The sequence below is a fragment of the Balaenoptera acutorostrata genome, chromosome 8, assembly GCF_949987535.1.
Source record: "Balaenoptera acutorostrata chromosome 8, mBalAcu1.1, whole genome shotgun sequence".
NCBI classification, from domain to species: Eukaryota; Metazoa; Chordata; class Mammalia; order Artiodactyla; family Balaenopteridae; genus Balaenoptera; species Balaenoptera acutorostrata.
This window is the reverse complement of record NC_080071.1, coordinates 96,138,626-96,151,577: the sequence shown is the minus strand read 5'-3', so window position 1 is coordinate 96,151,577 and position 12,952 is coordinate 96,138,626.

The window sequence follows — 12,952 nt, the reverse complement described above, 5'->3', positions numbered from 1 at the left end:
TAGGGCTGGGGCTGGTGTGAGGGTTGGGGCTGTGGATGGTTTATGGTTGCTGTTATGGTTTAAGTTTTCTGGTTAATGAGTTATTTATGGGTATGGTTAATGAATCTATTTTATGGTTTGGTTATGGTTATAGTTTTGCTTATTGGTTAAGGTTTATGGTTTTGGTCTCAGGGTGTTAGGGTTCTGTGTTAGAGTGGGTGTTAGGGTTCTGTGTTAGAGTGGGTGTTAGGGTATGGGTTAGAATTGGGGTACAGGTAGGATACGGGTAGAGCATGGGTTAGGGTAAGGTACAGGTTTAGGGTACGGGTTAGGCTAAGGTTAGGTCAGGGCTTAGGGTCAGGATCAGAGTTTAGGGTTAGGGTCCATGTCAGGATTAGCGTCAAGGTTGAGCGAGGCCATTGTTTTCTGCTCCTCCAGTGCTGGATTCTCATTGATAGAGGAATGAAATGTCTGCTCTGGTCACCCAGTGTTTCAAATTGAGCTCAGCCTTAGTCAAGGGTTCTTAGGGCCTCAGAGGTCATGCAGGGTTTCCCTCCACCCTCCCTCCTGGGAAGGGTGATGCAGGCCCCACTCTGTCTGGGCAGCCCCAGGTCCAGCATGGCCCTGACATGCAGGATACTAAGTAGACGTGATGTAAGACTTGGTGCATCAGTCTGCCAGCCCCCAGGTGCTGCCTTTTTTTTTTCCTTAATTAATTAATTAATTAATTAATTAATTAATTAATTTCTGGCTGTGTTGGGTCTGCATTGCTGCACGGAGGCTTTCTCTAGTTGCGGCGAGTGGGGGCTTCTCATTGCGGTGGCTTCTCTTGTTGCAGAGTACAGGCTCTAAGCGCGTGGGCTTCAGCAGTTGTGGCTCGCGGGTTCTAGAGCGCAGGCTCAGTAGTTGTGGTGCACGGGCTTAGTTGCTCCACAGCATGTGGGATCTTCCCGGACCAGGGCTCGAACCCGTGTCCCCTGCATTAGCAGGCAGATTCTCAACCACTGCGCCACCAGGGAAGCCCCTTGAATAGTTTTGTATTTAAAATTTGTCTGTGGGGACAATGCAGGGGACACGGGCTCGAGCCCTGGTCCGGGAAGATCCCACACGCCGCAGAGCAACCAAACCTGCGCGGCACAGCTACTGAAGCCTGCGCGCCTAGAGCCCGTGCTCCGCAACATGAGAAGCCACGGCAATGAGGAGCCTGTGCACCACAACGAAGAGTAGCCCCGCTCGACGCAACTAGAGAAAGCCCATATGCAGCAACGAAGACCCAACGCAGCCAAAAATGAATTAGAAACTGAAATAAAATTTGCCTCTGAATAACTTTGAGTGAATTTGGTATAAGTTGTAAAGTTTGCATCTACATTCACTTCATTCCAAATGGTTTCCAATTACTTGTTCCTTAACTACTTTTAGAAAACTTTTGGGATAGAGACTGCATTTTAGTTTGAATTTCCAGTTTCATGGATTCAGCAGTCCTGTCAGTAGGGCACCCTGCCTCCAGGGACCTGTGAGGGAGGCGCGGCCTGCACTTCCTGCACTGACCACAGGGTGGCGCCGAGTTCGCCTCTCTGACCCACAGCGCATGCTCCTTCCCTGCGAACTCGATTGTGAGGGCAGCTGAGAGGAGTTGAGCCTCGTCAGGCGCGGGGGCGGGGGCCTGCGGGTAGGACGCCCGGCTCAGCGTCTCTGCTGAGAGGAGCTCGGTCTCCCGTCTCCTCAGGACTCGCTGGGGTTTCGGCTTCAGGACAAAGTGGGGCTGCGTCCACGCTGACTGGGGAACTAGGTTTCCTGAGGACCCAGGTGGTGCCTGAGGAAAAGGTGAAGAGACGGTGAGGAAAAGTGGGGAGAAGCTTCCTGGGGGCGGCTGACCGTTGAGGGGGTCCGTCTTCGTGTGAGCGAGGGAGGGCTTGGCGTGGAAAGCTGGGTGTTTGGTCAGGTTTGTGTGCAGGGTAGCCAGCGTGAGTTATGGGGCGTCCAGTTTTCCCAGCACCATTTATCGTGGGGAGTGTCGTGCTCCTTGGTGTGTCCTTGGTCCCTGTGTCCTAAATTCACCGAGCCCGTCCGTGTGGGTTGAATTCTGGTCTCTCTGTCCTGTTCCTCTGGTCCCTGTGCCCGTTTTGAGCCAGTTCCACACTGTTTTGGTGACTGTAGCTTCTCAGCAGAGTGTGACGTCAGGGAGGGAGTTGCCTCCAGCCCGTTCTCTTTTTTCAGGGTTTCTTTGGCTATTTGGGGTCCTTTGTGGTTCCCCACAGATATTAGGAGGATTTGCTCTGTTTTGGGGGAAAATACCATGGAATTTTGGGAGGGATTGCATTCACTGTGTCCACTGCTTTGGGTAGCATGGATGTTTTAACACTATTAATTGTTCCATTCCATGAGAACAGGATATCTTTCCATTTATTGGTGTGTTTTTCAATGTCTTCAAGTTTTCAGTGTGCAGGTCTTTCACCTCCTTGGTTGACTTTATTCCCAGGTATTTTGTTCTTTTTGATGCAGTTGTAAATAGGGTTGCTTTCTTTCTCTTTCTGATGGTTCATTATTAGTGTTGAGAAATGCAACTGATTTCTGTGTATTGATTTTGCAACTTTACTGAATTTATTTATTAGGTCTAATAGTTTTTTTGTGGAATGAAGTGGAAAATTGGAATTCAAAAATCCCACTGTTTCTACCATATCCAGGTCGTCCACAACACGGAGGACAGCGGCTCCTAATATAACCTTCCCACAGTGCCTCTAAATGACATGTGGACTTTGGGTGAACTGGATCTGGGTAAGGCTTGGCTTCTATACGGAAGTTTGATGTTTTCTCTGCTTTTCTGGCATGCTGTTGACATACATGATGTTTTGAAAAGTAATTGACTCTCCAGTAATTTCAAACATATAACTTTACATACATAAAAACAAGTCTTGTACCTTGATTAAATATACTCCTAAAAATTGATGTTGACATTATTAAAAATGGAACTGTTCTCATAAATTCTTTTTCAGATTATTTTTTGCCAGCGTATGCATATAAGGTAGATTTTCATGAATTGAGATTTTGTTCTGTAACTTTGCTTCATTAGTTGATTAGCTCAAATAATTTCTTTGCTGATTATAGGTAGTTTTATATATAAGATGATGTGACCTATGTTCTGTGAAGAGACAGGGTTTTAATTTTTCCATTCACCCATGGATGCCTTTTCTTTCTTTCCTCAAGATTCTGGGTAGAACTTCCAGTACACTATTGAGTAACGGTGATGAAGGCCAGCTTCCTGGCCTTGTTCCTGATTTCAGGAGTAAATCTTGCAGTCTTTAACATTGAGCATGATGTTTGCTGTGGCTTTTGGTACTACTCTTTTCCATAGTGAACAAATTTCCTTTTATTCCTGCTTTCTTGAGTGTTTTTCATGAAATAACACTGGATTTTCATTGTAGATGTTTTGCATTCATTGATATGATTATGTGTTTTTACTTCACACCATTATTGTGGTTGAATACATTGCTTACTTTTGACATGTTGAGCAACCTGAAATTTCTGGTGTAGAGATACTTGCTTATGGCATTATCCATTTAAAGTTCTGTTGGTTGCATGTTGCTATTATTTTGTGATAGATTTTTACATTCATATTTATAAGTTATACTGGGGTAGTTTTCTCGGTTTTTTTCCTTTATTTTTAAAATCTTTTTTAAAATAGTGGTTTTATTTCATTTTAATTATTTATTGATTTTGGCCCCATCCCGTGGCTTGTGGGATCTTAGTTCCCCAGTCAGGGATCGAACCCGAGCCCTTGGCAGTGAAAGCACAGAGTCCTAACCACTGGGCCACCAGAGAATTCCCCAGTTTTCTTTTCCAAGATGTATTTGTATAATCTGACTAGACTTGGCTTGGTGTAAGTGGTTTGGAGGGTTAGCATTAGGGCTGGGGCTGGTGTGAGGGTTGGGGCTGTGGATGGTTTATGGTTGCTGTTATGGTTTAAGTTTTCTGGTTAATGAGTTATTTATGGGTATGGTTAATGAATCTATTTTATGGTTTGGTTATGGTTATAGTTTTGCTTATTGGTTAAGGTTTATGGTTTTGGTCTCAGGGTGTTAGGGTTCTGTGTTAGAGTGGGTGTTAGGGTTCTGTGTTAGAGTGGGTGTTAGGGTATGGGTTAGAATTGGGGTACAGGTAGGATACGGGTAGAGCATGGGTTAGGGTAAGGTACAGGTTTAGGGTACGGGTTAGGCTAAGGTTAGGTCAGGGCTTAGGGTCAGGATCAGAGTTTAGGGTTAGGGTCCATGTCAGGATTAGCGTCAAGGTTGAGCGAGGCCATTGTTTTCTGCTCCTCCAGTGCTGGATTCTCATTGATAGAGGAATGAAATGTCTGCTCTGGTCACCCAGTGTTTCAAATTGAGCTCAGCCTTAGTCAAGGGTTCTTAGGGCCTCAGAGGTCATGCAGGGTTTCCCTCCACCCTCCCTCCTGGGAAGGGTGATGCAGGCCCCACTCTGTCTGGGCAGCCCCAGGTCCAGCATGGCCCTGACATGCAGGATACTAAGTAGACGTGATGTAAGACTTGGTGCATCAGTCTGCCAGCCCCCAGGTGCTGCCTTTTTTTTTTCCTTAATTAATTAATTAATTAATTAATTAATTAATTTCTGGCTGTGTTGGGTCTGCATTGCTGCACGGAGGCTTTCTCTAGTTGCGGCGAGTGGGGGCTTCTCATTGCGGTGGCTTCTCTTGTTGCAGAGTACAGGCTCTAAGCGCGTGGGCTTCAGCAGTTGTGGCTCGCGGGTTCTAGAGCGCAGGCTCAGTAGTTGTGGTGCACGGGCTTAGTTGCTCCACAGCATGTGGGATCTTCCCGGACCAGGGCTCGAACCCGTGTCCCCTGCATTAGCAGGCAGATTCTCAACCACTGCGCCACCAGGGAAGCCCCTTGAATAGTTTTGTATTTAAAATTTGTCTGTGGGGACAATGCAGGGGACACGGGCTCGAGCCCTGGTCCGGGAAGATCCCACACGCCGCAGAGCAACCAAACCTGCGCGGCACAGCTACTGAAGCCTGCGCGCCTAGAGCCCGTGCTCCGCAACATGAGAAGCCACGGCAATGAGGAGCCTGTGCACCACAACGAAGAGTAGCCCCGCTCGACGCAACTAGAGAAAGCCCATATGCAGCAACGAAGACCCAACGCAGCCAAAAATGAATTAGAAACTAAAATAAAATTTGCCTCTGAATAACTTTGAGTGAATTTGGTATAAGTTGTAAAGTTTGCATCTACATTCACTTCATTCCAAATGGTTTCCAATTACTTGTTCCTTAACTACTTTTAGAAAACTTTTGGGATAGAGACTGCATTTTAGTTTGAATTTCCAGTTTCATGGATTCAGCAGTCCTGTCAGTAGGGCACCCTGCCTCCAGGGACCTGTGAGGGAGGCGCGGCCTGCACTTCCTGCACTGACCACAGGGTGGCGCCGAGTTCGCCTCTCTGACCCACAGCGCATGCTCCTTCCCTGCGAACTCGATTGTGAGGGCAGCTGAGAGGAGTTGAGCCTCGTCAGGCGCGGGGGCGGGGGCCTGCGGGTAGGACGCCCGGCTCAGCGTCTCTGCTGAGAGGAGCTCGGTCTCCCGTCTCCTCAGGACTCGCTGGGGTTTCGGCTTCAGGACAAAGTGGGGCTGCGTCCACGCTGACTGGGGAACTAGGTTTCCTGAGGACCCAGGTGGTGCCTGAGGAAAAGGTGAAGAGACGGTGAGGAAAAGTGGGGAGAAGCTTCCTGGGGGCGGCTGACCGTTGAGGGGGTCCGTCTTCGTGTGAGCGAGGGAGGGCTTGGCGTGGAAAGCTGGGTGTTTGGTCAGGTTTGTGTGCAGGGTAGCCAGCGTGAGTTATGGGGCGTCCAGTTTTCCCAGCACCATTTATCGTGGGGAGTGTCGTGCTCCTTGGTGTGTCCTTGGTCCCTGTGTCCTAAATTCACCGAGCCCGTCCGTGTGGGTTGAATTCTGGTCTCTCTGTCCTGTTCCTCTGGTCCCTGTGCCCGTTTTGAGCCAGTTCCACACTGTTTTGGTGACTGTAGCTTCTCAGCAGAGTGTGACGTCAGGGAGGGAGTTGCCTCCAGCCCGTTCTCTTTTTTCAGGGTTTCTTTGGCTATTTGGGGTCCTTTGTGGTTCCCCACAGATATTAGGAGGATTTGCTCTGTTTTGGGGGAAAATACCATGGAATTTTGGGAGGGATTGCATTCACTGTGTCCACTGCTTTGGGTAGCATGGATGTTTTAACACTATTAATTGTTCCATTCCATGAGAACAGGATATCTTTCCATTTATTGGTGTGTTTTTCAATGTCTTCAAGTTTTCAGTGTGCAGGTCTTTCACCTCCTTGGTTGACTTTATTCCCAGGTATTTTGTTCTTTTTGATGCAGTTGTAAATAGGGTTGCTTTCTTTCTCTTTCTGATGGTTCATTATTAGTGTTGAGAAATGCAACTGATTTCTGTGTATTGATTTTGCAACTTTACTGAATTTATTTATTAGGTCTAATAGTTTTTTTGTGGAATGAAGTGGAAAATTGGAATTCAAAAATCCCACTGTTTCTACCATATCCAGGTCGTCCACAACACGGAGGACAGCGGCTCCTAATATAACCTTCCCACAGTGCCTCTAAATGACATGTGGACTTTGGGTGAACTGGATCTGGGTAAGGCTTGGCTTCTATACGGAAGTTTGATGTTTTCTCTGCTTTTCTGGCATGCTGTTGACATACATGATGTTTTGAAAAGTAATTGACTCTCCAGTAATTTCAAACATATAACTTTACATACATAAAAACAAGTCTTGTACCTTGATTAAATATACTCCTAAAAATTGATGTTGACATTATTAAAAATGGAACTGTTCTCATAAATTCTTTTTCAGATTATTTTTTGCCAGCGTATGCATATAAGGTAGATTTTCATGAATTGAGATTTTGTTCTGTAACTTTGCTTCATTAGTTGATTAGCTCAAATAATTTCTTTGCTGATTATAGGTAGTTTTATATATAAGATGATGTGACCTATGTTCTGTGAAGAGACAGGGTTTTAATTTTTCCATTCACCCATGGATGCCTTTTCTTTCTTTCCTCAAGATTCTGGGTAGAACTTCCAGTACACTATTGAGTAACGGTGATGAAGGCCAGCTTCCTGGCCTTGTTCCTGATTTCAGGAGTAAATCTTGCAGTCTTTAACATTGAGCATGATGTTTGCTGTGGCTTTTGGTACTACTCTTTTCCATAGTGAACAAATTTCCTTTTATTCCTGCTTTCTTGAGTGTTTTTCATGAAATAACACTGGATTTTCATTGTAGATGTTTTGCATTCATTGATATGATTATGTGTTTTTACTTCACACCATTATTGTGGTTGAATACATTGCTTACTTTTGACATGTTGAGCAACCTGAAATTTCTGGTGTAGAGATACTTGCTTATGGCATTATCCATTTAAAGTTCTGTTGGTTGCATGTTGCTATTATTTTGTGATAGATTTTTACATTCATATTTATAAGTTATACTGGGGTAGTTTTCTCGGTTTTTTTCCTTTCTTTTTAAAATCTTTTTTAAAATAGTGGTTTTATTTCATTTTAATTATTTATTGATTTTGGCCCCATCCCGTGGCTTGTGGGATCTTAGTTCCCCAGTCAGGGATCGAACCCGAGCCCTTGGCAGTGAAAGCACAGAGTCCTAACCACTGGGCCACCAGAGAATTCCCCAGTTTTCTTTTCCAAGATGTATTTGTATAATCTGACTAGACTTGGCTTGGTGTAAGTGGTTTGGAGGGTTAGCATTAGGGCTGGGGCTGGTGTGAGGGTTGGGGCTGTGGATGGTTTATGGTTGCTGTTATGGTTTAAGTTTTCTGGTTAATGAGTTATTTATGGGTATGGTTAATGAATCTATTTTATGGTTTGGTTATGGTTATAGTTTTGCTTATTGGTTAAGGTTTATGGTTTTGGTCTCAGGGTGTTAGGGTTCTGTGTTAGAGTGGGTGTTAGGGTTCTGTGTTAGAGTGGGTGTTAGGGTATGGGTTAGAATTGGGGTACAGGTAGGATACGGGTAGAGCATGGGTTAGGGTAAGGTACAGGTTTAGGGTACGGGTTAGGCTAAGGTTAGGTCAGGGCTTAGGGTCAGGATCAGAGTTTAGGGTTAGGGTCCATGTCAGGATTAGCGTCAAGGTTGAGCGAGGCCATTGTTTTCTGCTCCTCCAGTGCTGGATTCTCATTGATAGAGGAATGAAATGTCTGCTCTGGTCACCCAGTGTTTCAAATTGAGCTCAGCCTTAGTCAAGGGTTCTTAGGGCCTCAGAGGTCATGCAGGGTTTCCCTCCACCCTCCCTCCTGGGAAGGGTGATGCAGGCCCCACTCTGTCTGGGCAGCCCCAGGTCCAGCATGGCCCTGACATGCAGGATACTAAGTAGACGTGATGTAAGACTTGGTGCATCAGTCTGCCAGCCCCCAGGTGCTGCCTTTTTTTTTTCCTTAATTAATTAATTAATTAATTAATTAATTAATTAATTTCTGGCTGTGTTGGGTCTGCATTGCTGCACGGAGGCTTTCTCTAGTTGCGGCGAGTGGGGGCTTCTCATTGCGGTGGCTTCTCTTGTTGCAGAGTACAGGCTCTAAGCGCGTGGGCTTCAGCAGTTGTGGCTCGCGGGTTCTAGAGCGCAGGCTCAGTAGTTGTGGTGCACGGGCTTAGTTGCTCCACAGCATGTGGGATCTTCCCGGACCAGGGCTCGAACCCGTGTCCCCTGCATTAGCAGGCAGATTCTCAACCACTGCGCCACCAGGGAAGCCCCTTGAATAGTTTTGTATTTAAAATTTGTCTGTGGGGACAATGCAGGGGACACGGGCTCGAGCCCTGGTCCGGGAAGATCCCACACGCCGCAGAGCAACCAAACCTGCGCGGCACAGCTACTGAAGCCTGCGCGCCTAGAGCCCGTGCTCCGCAACATGAGAAGCCACGGCAATGAGGAGCCTGTGCACCACAACGAAGAGTAGCCCCGCTCGACGCAACTAGAGAAAGCCCATATGCAGCAACGAAGACCCAACGCAGCCAAAAATGAATTAGAAACTGAAATAAAATTTGCCTCTGAATAACTTTGAGTGAATTTGGTATAAGTTGTAAAGTTTGCATCTACATTCACTTCATTCCAAATGGTTTCCAATTACTTGTTCCTTAACTACTTTTAGAAAACTTTTGGGATAGAGACTGCATTTTAGTTTGAATTTCCAGTTTCATGGATTCAGCAGTCCTGTCAGTAGGGCACCCTGCCTCCAGGGACCTGTGAGGGAGGCGCGGCCTGCACTTCCTGCACTGACCACAGGGTGGCGCCGAGTTCGCCTCTCTGACCCACAGCGCATGCTCCTTCCCTGCGAACTCGATTGTGAGGGCAGCTGAGAGGAGTTGAGCCTCGTCAGGCGCGGGGGCGGGGGCCTTCGGGTAGGACGCCCGGCTCAGCGTCTCTGCTGAGAGGAGCTCGGTCTCCCGTCTCCTCAGGACTCGCTGGGGTTTCGGCTTCAGGACAAAGTGGGGCTGCGTCCACGCTGACTGGGGAACTAGGTTTCCTGAGGACCCAGGTGATGCCTGAGGAAAAGGTGAAGAGACGGTGAGGAAAAGTGGGGAGAAGCTTCCTGGGGGCGGCTGACCGTTGAGGGGGTCCGTCTTCGTGTGAGCGAGGGAGGGCTTGGCGTGGAAAGCTGGGTGTTTGGTCAGGTTTGTGTGCAGGGTAGCCAGCGTGAGTTATGGGGCGTCCAGTTTTCCCAGCACCATTTATCGTGGGGAGTGTCGTGCTCCTTGGTGTGTCCTTGGTCCCTGTGTCCTAAATTCACCGAGCCCGTCCGTGTGGGTTGAATTCTGGTCTCTCTGTCCTGTTCCTCTGGTCCCTGTGCCCGTTTTGAGCCAGTTCCACACTGTTTTGGTGACTGTAGCTTCTCAGCAGAGTGTGACGTCAGGGAGGGAGTTGCCTCCAGCCCGTTCTCTTTTTTCAGGGTTTCTTTGGCTATTTGGGGTCCTTTGTGGTTCCCCACAGATATTAGGAGGATTTGCTCTGTTTTGGGGGAAAATACCATGGAATTTTGGGAGGGATTGCATTCACTGTGTCCACTGCTTTGGGTAGCATGGATGTTTTAACAATATTAATTGTTCCATTCCATGAGAACAGGATATCTTTCCATTTATTGGTGTGTTTTTCAATGTCTTCAAGTTTTCAGTGTGCAGGTCTTTCACCTCCTTGGTTGACTTTATTCCCAGGTATTTTGTTCTTTTTGATGCAGTTGTAAATAGGGTTGCTTTCTTTCTCTTTCTGATGGTTCATTATTAGTGTTGAGAAATGCAACTGATTTCTGTGTATTGATTTTGCAACTTTACTGAATTTATTTATTAGGTCTAATAGTTTTTTTGTGGAATGAAGTGGAAAATTGGAATTCAAAAATCCCACTGTTTCTACCATATCCAGGTCGTCCACAACACGGAGGACAGCGGCTCCTAATATAACCTTCCCACAGTGCCTCTAAATGACATGTGGACTTTGGGTGAACTGGATCTGGGTAAGGCTTGGCTTCTATACGGAAGTTTGATGTTTTCTCTGCTTTTCTGGCATGCTGTTGACATACATGATGTTTTGAAAAGTAATTGACTCTCCAGTAATTTCAAACATATAACTTTACATACATAAAAACAAGTCTTGTACCTTGATTAAATATACTCCTAAAAATTGATGTTGACATTATTAAAAATGGAACTGTTCTCATAAATTCTTTTTCAGATTATTTTTTGCCAGCGTATGCATATAAGGTAGATTTTCATGAATTGAGATTTTGTTCTGTAACTTTGCTTCATTAGTTGATTAGCTCAAATAATTTCTTTGCTGATTATAGGTAGTTTTATATATAAGATGATGTGACCTATGTTCTGTGAAGAGACAGGGTTTTAATTTTTCCATTCACCCATGGATGCCTTTTCTTTCTTTCCTCAAGATTCTGGGTAGAACTTCCAGTACACTGTTGAGTAACGGTGATGAAGGCCAGCTTGCTTGCCTTGTTCCTGATTTCAGGAGTAAATCTTGCAGTCTTTAACATTGAGCATGATGTTTGCTGTGGCTTTTGGTACTACTCTTTTCCATAGTGAACAAATTTCCTTTTATTCCTGCTTTCTTGAGTGTTTTTCATGAAATAACACTGGATTTTCATTGTAGATGTTTTGCATTCATTGATATGATTATGTGTTTTTACTTCACACCATTATTGTGGTTGAATACATTGCTTACTTTTGACATGTTGAGCAACCTGAAATTTCTGGTGTAGAGATACTTGCTTATGGCATTATGCATTTAAAGTTCTGTTGGTTGCATGATGCTATTATTTTGTGATAGATTTTTACATTCATATTTATAAGTTATACTGGGGTAGTTTTCTCGGTTTTTTTCCTTTATTTTTAAAATCTTTTTTAAAATAGTGGTTTTATTTCATTTTAATTATTTATTGATTTTGGCCCCATCCCGTGGCTTGTGGGATCTTAGTTCCCCAGTCAGGGATCGAACCCGAGCCCTTGGCAGTGAAAGCACAGAGTCCTAACCACTGGGCCACCAGAGAATTCCCCAGTTTTCTTTTCCAAGATGTATTTGTATAATCTGACTAGACTTGGCTTGGTGTAAGTGGTTTGGAGGGTTAGCATTAGGGCTGGGGCTGGTGTGAGGGTTGGGGCTGTGGATGGTTTATGGTTGCTGTTATGGTTTAAGTTTTCTGGTTAATGAGTTATTTATGGGTATGGTTAATGAATCTATTTTATGGTTTGGTTATGGTTATAGTTTTGCTTATTGGTTAAGGTTTATGGTTTTGGTCTCAGGGTGTTAGGGTTCTGTGTTAGAGTGGGTGTTAGGGTTCTGTGTTAGAGTGGGTGTTAGGGTATGGGTTAGAATTGGGGTACAGGTAGGCTACGGGTAGAGCATGGGTTAGGGTAAGGTACAGGTTTAGGGTACGGGTTAGGCTAAGGTTAGGTCAGGGCTTAGGGTCAGGATCAGAGTTTAGGGTTAGGGTCCATGTCAGGATTAGCGTCAAGGTTGAGCGAGGCCATTGTTTTCTGCTCCTCCAGTGCTGGATTCTCATTGATAGAGGAATGAAATGTCTGCTCTGGTCACCCAGTGTTTCAAATTGAGCTCAGCCTTAGTCAAGGGTTCTTAGGGCCTCAGAGGTCATGCAGGGTTTCCCTCCACCCTCCCTCCTGGGAAGGGTGATGCAGGCCCCACTCTGTCTGGGCAGCCCCAGGTCCAGCATGGCCCTGACATGCAGGATACTAAGTAGACGTGATGTAAGACTTGGTGCATCAGTCTGCCAGCCCCCAGGTGCTGCCTTTTTTTTTTTCCTTAATTAATTAATAAATTAATTAATTAATTTCTGGCTGTGTTGGGTCTGCATTGCTGCACGGAGGCTTTCTCTAGTTGCGGCGAGTGGGGGCTTCTCATTGCGGTGGCTTCTCTTGTTGCAGAGTACAGGCTCTAAGCGCGTGGGCTTCAGCAGTTGTGGCTCGCGGGTTCTAGAGCGCAGGCTCAGTAGTTGTGGTGCACGGGCTTAGTTGCTCCACAGCATGTGGGATCTTCCCGGACCAGGGCTCGAACCCGTGTCCCCTGCATTAGCAGGCAGATTCTCAACCACTGCGCCACCAGGGAAGCCCCTTGAATAGTTTTGTATTTAAAATTTGTCTGTGGGGACAATGCAGGGGACACGGGCTCGAGCCCTGGTCCGGGAAGATCCCACACGCCGCAGAGCAACCAAACCTGCGCGGCACAGCTACTGAAGCCTGCGCGCCTAGAGCCCGTGCTCCGCAACATGAGAAGCCACGGCAATGAGGAGCCTGTGCACCACAACGAAGAGTAGCCCCGCTCGACGCAACTAGAGAAAGCCCATATGCAGCAACGAAGACCCAACGCAGCCAAAAATGAATTAGAAACTAAAATAAAATTTGCCTCTGAATAACTTTGAGTGAATTTGGTA